The sequence below is a fragment of the Crocodylus porosus genome, unplaced genomic scaffold (assembly GCF_001723895.1).
Source record: "Crocodylus porosus isolate Cpor-Errol unplaced genomic scaffold, CroPor_comp1, whole genome shotgun sequence".
NCBI classification, from domain to species: Eukaryota; Metazoa; Chordata; order Crocodylia; family Crocodylidae; genus Crocodylus; species Crocodylus porosus.
Genome location: NW_017728943.1, coordinates 41,778,315 through 41,788,980, shown reverse-complemented (window position 1 = coordinate 41,788,980; position 10,666 = coordinate 41,778,315).

The following is a 10,666-nucleotide window of genomic DNA, read 5'->3' as shown; positions in this document are numbered from 1 at the left end:
AAATTGGATGCTTATCTTGCTGGGATCCTATGACCCCAGCTGACTTCCTGGCCTTTGGGCAGGGGGCTGGACTCGAGGAAGAATTTCTTTACTGTCCGAGCCCCCAAGGTCTGGAACAGCCTGCCATCAGAGGTGGTTCAAACACCTACATAGAACACCTTCAAGAGTAAATTGGATGCTTATCTTGCTAGGATCCTATGATCCCAGCTGACTTCCTGCCCTTTGGGCAGGGGGCTGGACTCGATAATCTTCTGAAGTCCCTTCCAGCCCTAATGTCTATGAAATCAATGAAATCTATGAAATCCAGTAGAATCTAATGGTGCATCATAGCCCTGCTACAGAAAGGAATTGCCCATAAACCTATGGAAAATAGTTCATTCTTTAGTAAATTCTCCAGGTTTTAAAAATAATAACTATATACCCTCATCCCAATCCATTTCTCTGCTGCTCTGTGGTCTTCATCACCGTTAAATTCTATAAAAATTTTCCCAAAAGGCCCAGGAGAAATTGGCTCTCCATGCAGAGTCTGCATAGGGTAGACCCACAAAGGAGAACAAAAAGAGTCTTCTTCCCTCCCCATCCCCTTGCACATGCCTCTAGGGGCCAGCTATAATCTGGCCAATAGTAATCAGGTCCCATTACAACTCTGGATTATCTCTGAGTAGCGAAGGAGAAAATATACTACTTCCTGAGCCCTAGAGTGCTATGTGTGAACTATAACTGTTTCTCTTCCAGATTATTTATCTCCTTTTTTCACAACTCACCCCCTCTTAACTTCACCAGATAAGCCTGACCTTAACAAATCTTGACTCATGCATGGAGTTCTTCTGGCCTTGACCAGAACCCAGATTCTGAGCTCTCTAGTAATACTTCCCCTTTCTACCCTTGCTCCAGAGAGGAAGTAGTCTGAACTAGGCCTATATCTAGAGCACAGTGCTTCCTTTTGTGTGCATGGTTCTGCCTCTCCCGATTCCTCCACCCTTTACCCACCTGCACAGGAAAGGGAGTAGCAGTTCCAGGGATGCTGCTTTCCACAGACCTACTGTTGCTTTCCCAAATACAAGCAACCAGTACAGTGGAATTGCAAGTGCCTTGCCCTTTAATTCCCAACATACTCAAACATAATCTCATTGCGTACAACTGAATTTTTTGCAGGGTCAGGCATATTAGAGCTGACAACCAGCAATAACCACTGCTTTTCCCAGTACATGCCTGAGTATATGGACCAAATCATTGGACCAAAAGTTCAGTATTTTTAAATAAATGTAGGGCCTGACCCAAACTCCACCAAAGTCAGTGAAAAAATGCTATTTGTGTTTGCAAAAGCTGTGGCTGAGACAATGACCCTGAATTGCACTCAGTCTATATCCAGAGCAGAGACAGTGTAGCCACCACAGAATAGATGCTGAACAACATCTTGTAATGACTTGTACATTATATTGTATTACATTTATTACTTAATGTATACATTTGCAAAACACAAAGACAGCCAAAACATTGAGGAGTAATTTTCTCATTCCTATACACCATGCAGGAATCTCAGGGAACTCTTATAGTACAATCTACAATAGCCTGTAATAAAAGCTGATCTTTTCTGTTAGTTTTACACAAACTAATCTGAATACGTAAAAGCAGACCTACACAGCTTGTATCCTGTGCATGGGATCTCTTATTCATATGGCAAATTAATGCTAGGAATTCTTCCCCTGAAGTTTGGGTGGTAGATTCACACCCTATTCACAAACACATCTTTAGTACCATACAAGAAGCGTGCAGACCATATAAGAAGTCTGCATGTGCTGTGTTTAGAATGTATATACAATTTGGGTATGAAACAGCGGAAATGCTGTCTTTCCAGTTTGCTGATGGGCTGGACTGAAAGTGGGAGTCATCAAAAGGAGGTTGGATAGATATCTGGCTGGGTATTATGATCCCAGCTAAGGGCAAGGGATCAGACTTGATGATCTGTTCACGTCCCTTCCAATGCTAGAAACTATGAAACTATGCATCAGTATAGTGAAGCAGACCTTCGGACAGGGTGCATTAACAATGTTGCACTCTCACAAAACTGTCAAAGTTTGGCTGCTTGCTGTCTCATTCAGAAGCTGGGGGCATGTGGAGACCTCCCGTAATTTGAACACCTCCTGTGCTTCAGTTTTCTCTTTCTTCCCTTTGCCTTCCACATCTTTTGGGATTTCTCTCCATAGCATTTTTATGGAGGTTTATTTTTTCTACCTACAGTAGCTTTACCCATGGATGAGGGACTCATCTGGTGAGTTGATGTCATCACGTTTTAATAACGCACTGTACCTTAGATGAATAACATGGCCCCATGTGAGGGTTGATTTTAGCTCAATATTATTTAACTGAACCTATTGTTTATAGTGGTAACTTGGATCCAAGCCAAAGTTTCACGTACTGTTTACATAAATTGTTCCAATGGAGCTTGCAATTGGTCCGTCATTCCTTTCAGTTGCGCAGGGGAGGTGAGCGTCTGCTCCTGGTGACGGTATAAAAAGACACTGCCCAGTTCTCCAGTTTGATTTTGCTCAGTTGTAGCTGAAAATACCAAGCCCCAAAGACCCCCTGTTGAGATGGCTGCACAGCCACGCTGTCATAGGGCATGCTCTGGACAACCCTCAGGATAACCTCCGCTCTACCCAACATTACCAAAGGACTCTCTGATTGAGGTCGTCTTACAACTCGTTTGTGAGGCTTCAGACCATCAGGTCCTCTCTACATGCTTGACACTTGGTATTTTAGTTTAGAAATGCTTTCAGCATCCCAGAAATGTAACATTTCATATCCAATCCTGGTATGTCTAGGCCACTGGCAGTGAGAGATGACACTCAGAATGCACCTCTCTTTGAACTCCTTAGAGCTTTATTGACAGGAAAACATCTCTGCTTTTATAGAAGTCAGTGCAGTAAGCACCCTGCTAACCTGGACTTGCTATGTCTGTGGGAAAAACAACCTCTTTTAAAACGGAGACACAACGTAAGTGCAGGAATTTTAACTCCTGTGTTTACTTTTGTTTTAAACCCAGCTCAAATCAGAATTAGTATGTCACCTGTATCTAAGTGCTGCAGACCTTGCTCACCCACACCCATTGTGCCTCTCAGGAAAAGAATAAGAGTAATAAAAAAAAGTCTTACTGGTAAAACTTACGTTCAGGCTGCCAGTAATGCACCCCACCAAATGTAATGAGACCACCTGCTTAGCTGGATCCTTGATTTACTAAGCTTTTGCCTGTGGCACTGCTATATTTTGTAAGCAATATTAATTCACCCCTTCCATGAGAGGGTTGCGGCAGTGGCAGGTTGTCTAATAGTGTAACTTTTTAAAATACTAATAGACATTTATAAAACTACCACATGCCCTCAGCCTTCCAGCTGAAGCATAAGATGCTTGCTAGCCTTGTAAAATGCATGATATAAAACTTGGGATGTTTTGGTTACAGCATATCTCATTTATTTTTGCTGTCATCACCCTCACTGGTATATAATACCTGCTGCATGCAAAGTGAAATATTACAGATGTTTTCAAAATAATATTGGGCTACAGAGAAACCAAAAGGTCTCTTGTGCTTAAGGTCTGGTTATTTTCAATTCAAAACAACTAGACAACAAAGTTTCCGTATGTGTGTATTTTAAAAGGCCTGAATTCCTCAGTGCTGATTCAAGCTCATGTTGCCCACCCAAAAACTTACCGCTCAAAACTTTGTAAGAGAATCTATCCTTTTTAATACCCTCAGGACTGAAGAATGAAGAGCACAAAGCTAAAACTAGTTATAACTATTCATTAGTTTTTGGTACTTCAGATAATTTGTACAATGGCTGCAGGGGTTTAATTGAATCACTTTTCCCACCTTGTCTTAATTTTAATTATGCGGCAATCATTTTTACCAACCTGTGCAAAGGAGCCACATGAAAATGTGACATATGACAATATACATTTACCTAAGCTCTAGAACTACTCTGACCTACAGGCAATTAGCTACTGCCTCCAGCACTCAAACGGCCAATTAAAGAGTTAACAAAATGCCCTCCAAATCACCTACATGTTCAGGTTTTTGGACTGCCAAGAACATTACACTTCAACTGATATAATTTTTGACTGACTGATTTATTAAGTCTACATCGGCTAAAATTCTAGAGCCATGCTTGTAAAACTGAAGAATCAGATTTTATGAGGTGCTTTCATTGCCATTAAAGACGATCCCACCTTAGCCCTTTGCCTAACAAGACAATCTCGCACCAGTCATTACAAGATGTGATCCCAGCTTGTCATCAGGGAAAAAAACTGGCTTGCTAGGTCAATGAGGACTGCACCAAGTTCATCTTAAGGATGTAAGCCATCTATCAGAGTGGCTACAAGCCAGGAACTAAGAAAGGGGTAGGGGAAGTGAACATCACAGGGCCAATTTTTAAAGACATGACTACTCAATTTTTATTAGTAGCCTGTGTCTGAATTTCTGAGATGTCAGAATGAGGTAATAGAAATGCAGATGTGCATCAAGTAGATGTCTTCTGGCATATGAGGTAGCTTTTGCTTTTTGACAACAGCTCATTAAGATACCAAAACATTTCAGAAGCAACCCCAAGAAAATAACTTCAAATGAATGTGGTCTCTCACAGAACTAATGTGCATTCAAGATACTACAAACTTCATCTACAATGAGAGGAAGGTGAGGTCTGCTGATCTGGCCAGGAAATCCTGAGTTCAAATCTAACCTCTGACAATAACTCAGGCTGTGGTCTCATAATCTCTTTTCCCCATCTGGCACATGGGGATAACAATATTCCCTTACATGCATTACAGGGATGCCAAGGGACTTGACATTCATAAAGTTCTTTTGAGATGAATGAATGGTCTATGATCAACTGCCAATGTCTGGAGTGCTGGCAAGTCTACCTTTATTTAGCAGTGCTCTGTGTGTCTAAGTGCTGCTTGGTAAGGTGATTTCATCAAGCCTGGGTCTTGTAGATAGATGTCATTTCCTAAAGCTGTCATCACTCTCTTGCATGAAGAGTCTAGCTAGTAAGAGAAGCTGTAGGATCAGAACCACACAGACAGAACTGAGATTCGTAGGGCCAGATTCTCAACTAGTAGTGTTGACTGGGAATGTTTTATTCACACCAATGAAGCTAAGCTAGTTGGCACCACTCAAAGGTGGCCAGTATTTTAGTAGTTGCCAAACATTCTGGAGATATGCATGGAGGGTGGGGGAAGAGGACATCTTGTATTGCTTTTGTTGGTCTTAAAGAATCGAATTCGGTCCAAGACACACCCTGTGAAGTCCTATTGACTTCAGTTGGTTTGTGCAGTGTGTAAATCAGGGCACAATCTGACACGCGTTGCAACTTGAGGGGTGTTTCTTGCAACTATGGAATCTGAATTTTAAAGGCCCCAGAAGCACAAAGCACACAAAGTTGGGAATACATTTAGAAACGAAGGCCAAGGCTAAGTGATTCTGAATAGTAAATCTTCTTTACCCTCTGTAGTTTCATTACTAAGACAAGGCCCATTGGGTATCTTGGCCTAACAGGTTGACCATAAAATTATGGTGTAACATGAAGTGAATGACAACACAGAAATAAATGAATTGGACATTCCAGTGACTTAAGGCTACCTGTCTTCTTTGCTACCACATGAGAGACCAGTGTCTGGCAGTAGCAAACTCAGTTTTCCTGTTTTCCAGGTCAGGAAATGCAGGGAGAATCATGGAGGTGACACTCTTAGGCTCAAAGGGCTAGAAATCAATTTGTGCAGCACTAAGGGTACTTAATAAGAGAGACAAAGGAGCATTGCTTTCTCAGTAAAAAAAATCAAAGGACTAGATAGGAAAAGCAGATAGCCAGGGTTGGCCAGGTAGGCAAAAAAAAAGCCCATCTGCTTTCCTAGACTGACTTTCTGCATAGTCCAGTGAAGGAAAAGAAGAGAAAGCTACTGATTTGTTGCCTGGGGCTTCCTTGATTTCAAAAGTGAATGTGGAAACAAAAATAATAACGGAGAGCAGGGATCCCATAGGGTTGTTTATGTATTTGTGATAGCTTGCATACAAATGCATATGATTATGTAGAAGTGTGTCTGTGTGTAATGTAGCATTAACGCTAACTCTCATGGCTTTATGGGTTGGTATATTTAAAAAAAAGTGGTGGGGAAGAAAATCAAGCTAGATTTTTTCCTTTCTCAAATATGATGCAGTTTACAGATGCTTGGTCCTTTTTTAGGAATAATTCTAAATGCATCATTCAAATATCCTTTGAGCTGAATACATGATATGCATATCATGAATACAGATAATCACAGCACAATCTTTTGTGGAAGTTCTGAAAATAGTATTGGAAAGAGCTGACCATGAGTTTCCATCTGAGGATCTGCATTTGGTTAACATAAGTGAATGGAGTTGGTTCACACATCTCATATTTAATAGGAGTTATCCCACAACTCTGAAACACCAGCCTGGAAGTGTTGAATCATTTGTTGTCAACACTTGAGTGACAGATCCAAGCAGTCATTTATTCTGTGACTAATATCAAGGAAAGCACCTAGGTCTACAGAACTAAATTATACATTGGGAATCCTATTTAACTGAAAAGCTCCTGTTTTGAAGCCTACTCCAGTCAAGCTGCAGTCAGACACTGGACCAAGGGAAGATCAGCCTCAGTGAAAGAGAGATATAAGAAGTTACTTTTTGGTTTTCCTGGCCTTCTTCCACCAGCCACCCTAGCACTGATATTTATGCCTTAGGAACTGCAGGTTTCTGCCATGGATTATTACAATGTTTGGAACTATTTCTGCTTTAGTATTATTATGCTCAGTTTTTACCCCAATCCCTTTGTGCGGTAAGAAAAAGGAAGGTGGCAAACAACTACATCACAGGGGGCTGGAAGAAAATGCATGTAGCTGAATATCTGGAACATACATATAAGCATCTTTTACTTCCATGTATTCCCTTGGAGGGGTTTCAATATGTTACCTATTAGGGAGTCCATATCCACTACAAAGGCTACGCATGGTTCATTGTTTGGTGGAAGCCAAAGATAAGGAAAAAGTAGAAGGCAGTCAAGAACACTTGAAAAAGTAGGCTGTCTAGGAAACTGACAACAAATAATGTAAAAATTCTCCCCAGACTATGTGAACAACTTCCAAAACTGAGTTTAGAAAGGTTGCAAAATTGGGTGAAATGTCAAGTGATTCTGGCCTGCATTTCGGATTTTGAATGAAATCAGAAATGTAGTCTGCTTCGGATTTGGGGTTTTATTACAAGGGCTCTAATGTAATCTAGACTTTCTTCTATGGCTGTGGGTTTCATTTGTTCTCTCACAATCCAATTACCATGTTTATCTATGGATTCTCCATTTACTGTTCTTCTTTTGTTTCTGAACACTAGGGATACTTCATTTCAAGAATTACAGAGAGAAAATAGCAGACTGAGAATCCCAATACGACCACTTAGTACTTGGGAAGAGCCTGTATGCTGACTGCAAAGACTCAAATCCATGACAGCATACAGGAGCTGTAGAAATTCCATTTACAGGTATAATTTCTAATTTCTGTTTCCCATGGTTTGAATTTTTCAGTAGAACAGGTACAAATATAAATCACAATTTCTGGGTCCATTGGTCTGGTGCAAATCCACTAAATCAATGGTGTTAAAAACATAGGACTAGAAGAAACATCAAGGGTCATCTGTTTCAACACCGTACACAGCTGCAGGCTATGCTAACTTCTAAATCTTTCCTGACAGATACCTATCCAACTTCTTCTTGGAAAGTTCTAGTGAAGGGAACTTCTTCCAGTGTCATAATTGTTCCTAGAGGTGGGTAGCTTTTCCTGAGATTTAATCTATAGCTGCTTTTATTGGCATAAAAACCCATAACCTTGTGCCCCACACTCTGTGGAAAAAAAGAACAGTTGTTCTCCCACTTTTGGCAGCCTTTCAAATATTTGAAAACTGCTACCCTGTCCCCCCTCAACCTCCTTTTTCCCAGACTAAACATACCTAGTCCTCTCAGTCTTCCCTTGCACAGCTTGCATTGCACTCCTTTGTCACTTACCTTTGGATCCTTTCCAGTTTCTCTACATCTTTCTGAAAGTGCAGTGACAAGAACTGAACACAGTATTCCAGCTGAGGCCTAACCTATGCTAAGTGCAGTGATACTACTAGAGCCATACCTCTCATGTTGCCTCTACAAAACTTCTGTTACTGCAGCCCAAATCTGCAGTAATGGGAGGTGGGGAGCGGGGTTGGCCCAGCATCATACTGCTAACTCATGTTGAGTTTGTGATCTGCCATAACCCCTGTTGTCTTTTCAGAAGAGCTACTGTCCAGCCAATTATCCCTTACTCTGTATGTGTGTGTTTGGTTTCTTTTCCCTAAAATTAACATCTTTCATTTGTCCTGCCTGAATTTCATTTTGTTGATTATAGCCCAAGAGCCTTTTGAATTTTAATCCAAGTGGGCACACCCACACATGCCCCTGACTCTACATTTTGTATTGCACAGTCATTTAGTACTTGCTAAAGCTAAAGCAAGCACTAAATGACTGTACAGTACCTGCTGGTACTGCACAATCCCAACAGCACACCGTTACTTTTAGACACTATGGTGACATAGTGTTGGTGTCACAGTTTGTGTCTGCCAAAGCTACATGGCTGTAGTAAAGAACTACATAGCTATAGCTCATCAATATGACGACACAGTGTCTCATCTGGATGCACCCAGTGTTTGCACCTAGTTTGCACCTTGTTTTGTGCCATCTGCACGCCTGGTCAGTCAGCTATCTATTTCTGCCCCCACCTCATTGATATTATTAAACAGCATGGACCCAATCCTGGTTCTGTCCATTCATAGATTCATAGAAGTGGGGTCAGAAGGGACCTTGTAGATCTTCAAGTCCAGGAGACTGGGCAGGAGAGAAAACTGGGCTCAAATGACACCAGCCAGGTAGATGTCAAGCCTCTTCTTAAAGATCCCCAGGGTAGGAGCCAGACCCACTTCCCTTGGAAGTTGGTTCCAGATCCTAGCCGCCCTGACTGTGAAGTAGTTCTTACAGATGTCTAATTTAAACCTACTCTCCAACAACTTGTGGCCATTATGCCAGGGGTGTGCTAGGGGAAACAAGGTCTCTCCCAAACCCTTCCGGTTCCCCCCTACTGAGTTTATAAATGGTCACCAGGTCCCCCCTCAGCCTTCTCTTGTGAAGGCTGAACAGGTTCAGGTCCCGCAGTCTCTCATTGTAGGGTCTGCCCTGTGGTCCCCGGATCATGCGGGTGGCCCTCCTCTGGACCCTCTCAATGTTGTCTACATCCCTCCTGAAGTGGGGCACACAGAACTGGACACAGTACTCCAGCTGTGGCCTGACCAGTGTCATGTAGAGGGGGATCACCTCTTTGGCCTTACTGGAGATGCACCTGTGGATGCACAACAAGGTCCGGTTAGTCCTGCCAACTGTGACCTCGCATTGTCAGCCCATGTTCATCTTGGAGTCAATAATGACTCCAAGATCCCTTCCTGCCTCCCTGCTCTCAGGAAGGCAGTCTCCCATCTTATAAGTGTGCTGCTGGTTACTACTGCCCAAGTGCAGCACCCTGAACTTGTCAGTATTGAAATGCATCCTCTTTTTGTTAGCCCACCCCTGCAACCTATCCAGTCTTTCTCTCCCTACTAGCGTGCTCACCTCACCCCAAATTTTGGTATCATCAGCAAATTTAAGTGCTCATAAAACCATGCCAAGGGCCCTGCAATAATCCCTGCTAGTTCCCTCAACACCCTGGGGTGGAGAGCATCTGGACCTGCTGATTTGAACACATCTAGCCCCTCCAGAAGCTCTCTAACCCGGTCCTCCCCAACCTGAGGTCTGGAGGCATTCCCCTCCAGTCTGTCTTGCACTACGGTGGGGAAGTCCCGGTCCCTGCACAAGAAAACGGAGGTGAAGAATTGGTTAAAGAGGTCTGCTTTCTCCTCCGGCGCAACCACCAGATTGCCCAGAGAATCTTGCAGGGGCCCCACGTTTCCCCATCGTCTCCTTAAGGAAAGACCACTCATCTTGGGCACTGAGTTTTCCTGCTCTCGAGAACCCCAGCGCCTCTCCCACTAACTTCAACTCATTGAAGTTGGCCCTCTTGAAGTCTAGGGCTACTGCCTTGCTGCTGGCCCTTGACACCCTGCGCTGGATGGTGAATTCCAGCAAGCAATGATCGCTATCACCCAGGAGGTCAAGAACCTGGAGGTCCCTTACCAGGTCATCGCCTGTGGCCAGGACCAGGTTCAACAGGGCATTTCCTCTGGTGAGACTGTGCACCTCCTGAATTAAGTGGAGGTCCTGTATCTCAGCCAGGAACCTCCTGGAACAGCCCGACCTGGCTGACTGTTCCTTTCAGCAGATGCCAGGGTAATTTAAATCACCCATGACAACTACATCCCTTGCCTTAAGTGCCTCTGCAAGCTGGCCTGAAAATTCCCGGTCCAGCTCCTCCCCTTGGCTGGGGGGTCTGTGGTAGACCCTCACTGTTAAATCCCTCTCCCCACGGCCCCCTTGTATCTTGACCTAGAGCACTTCAGCTTGCCCCTCCTCTGACCCCATTCTGCTGGCAGAGGATGTGTAGTGCTCCTTGACATAGAGTGCCACACCCCCAACTTTCCTTCCTTCTCTATCCC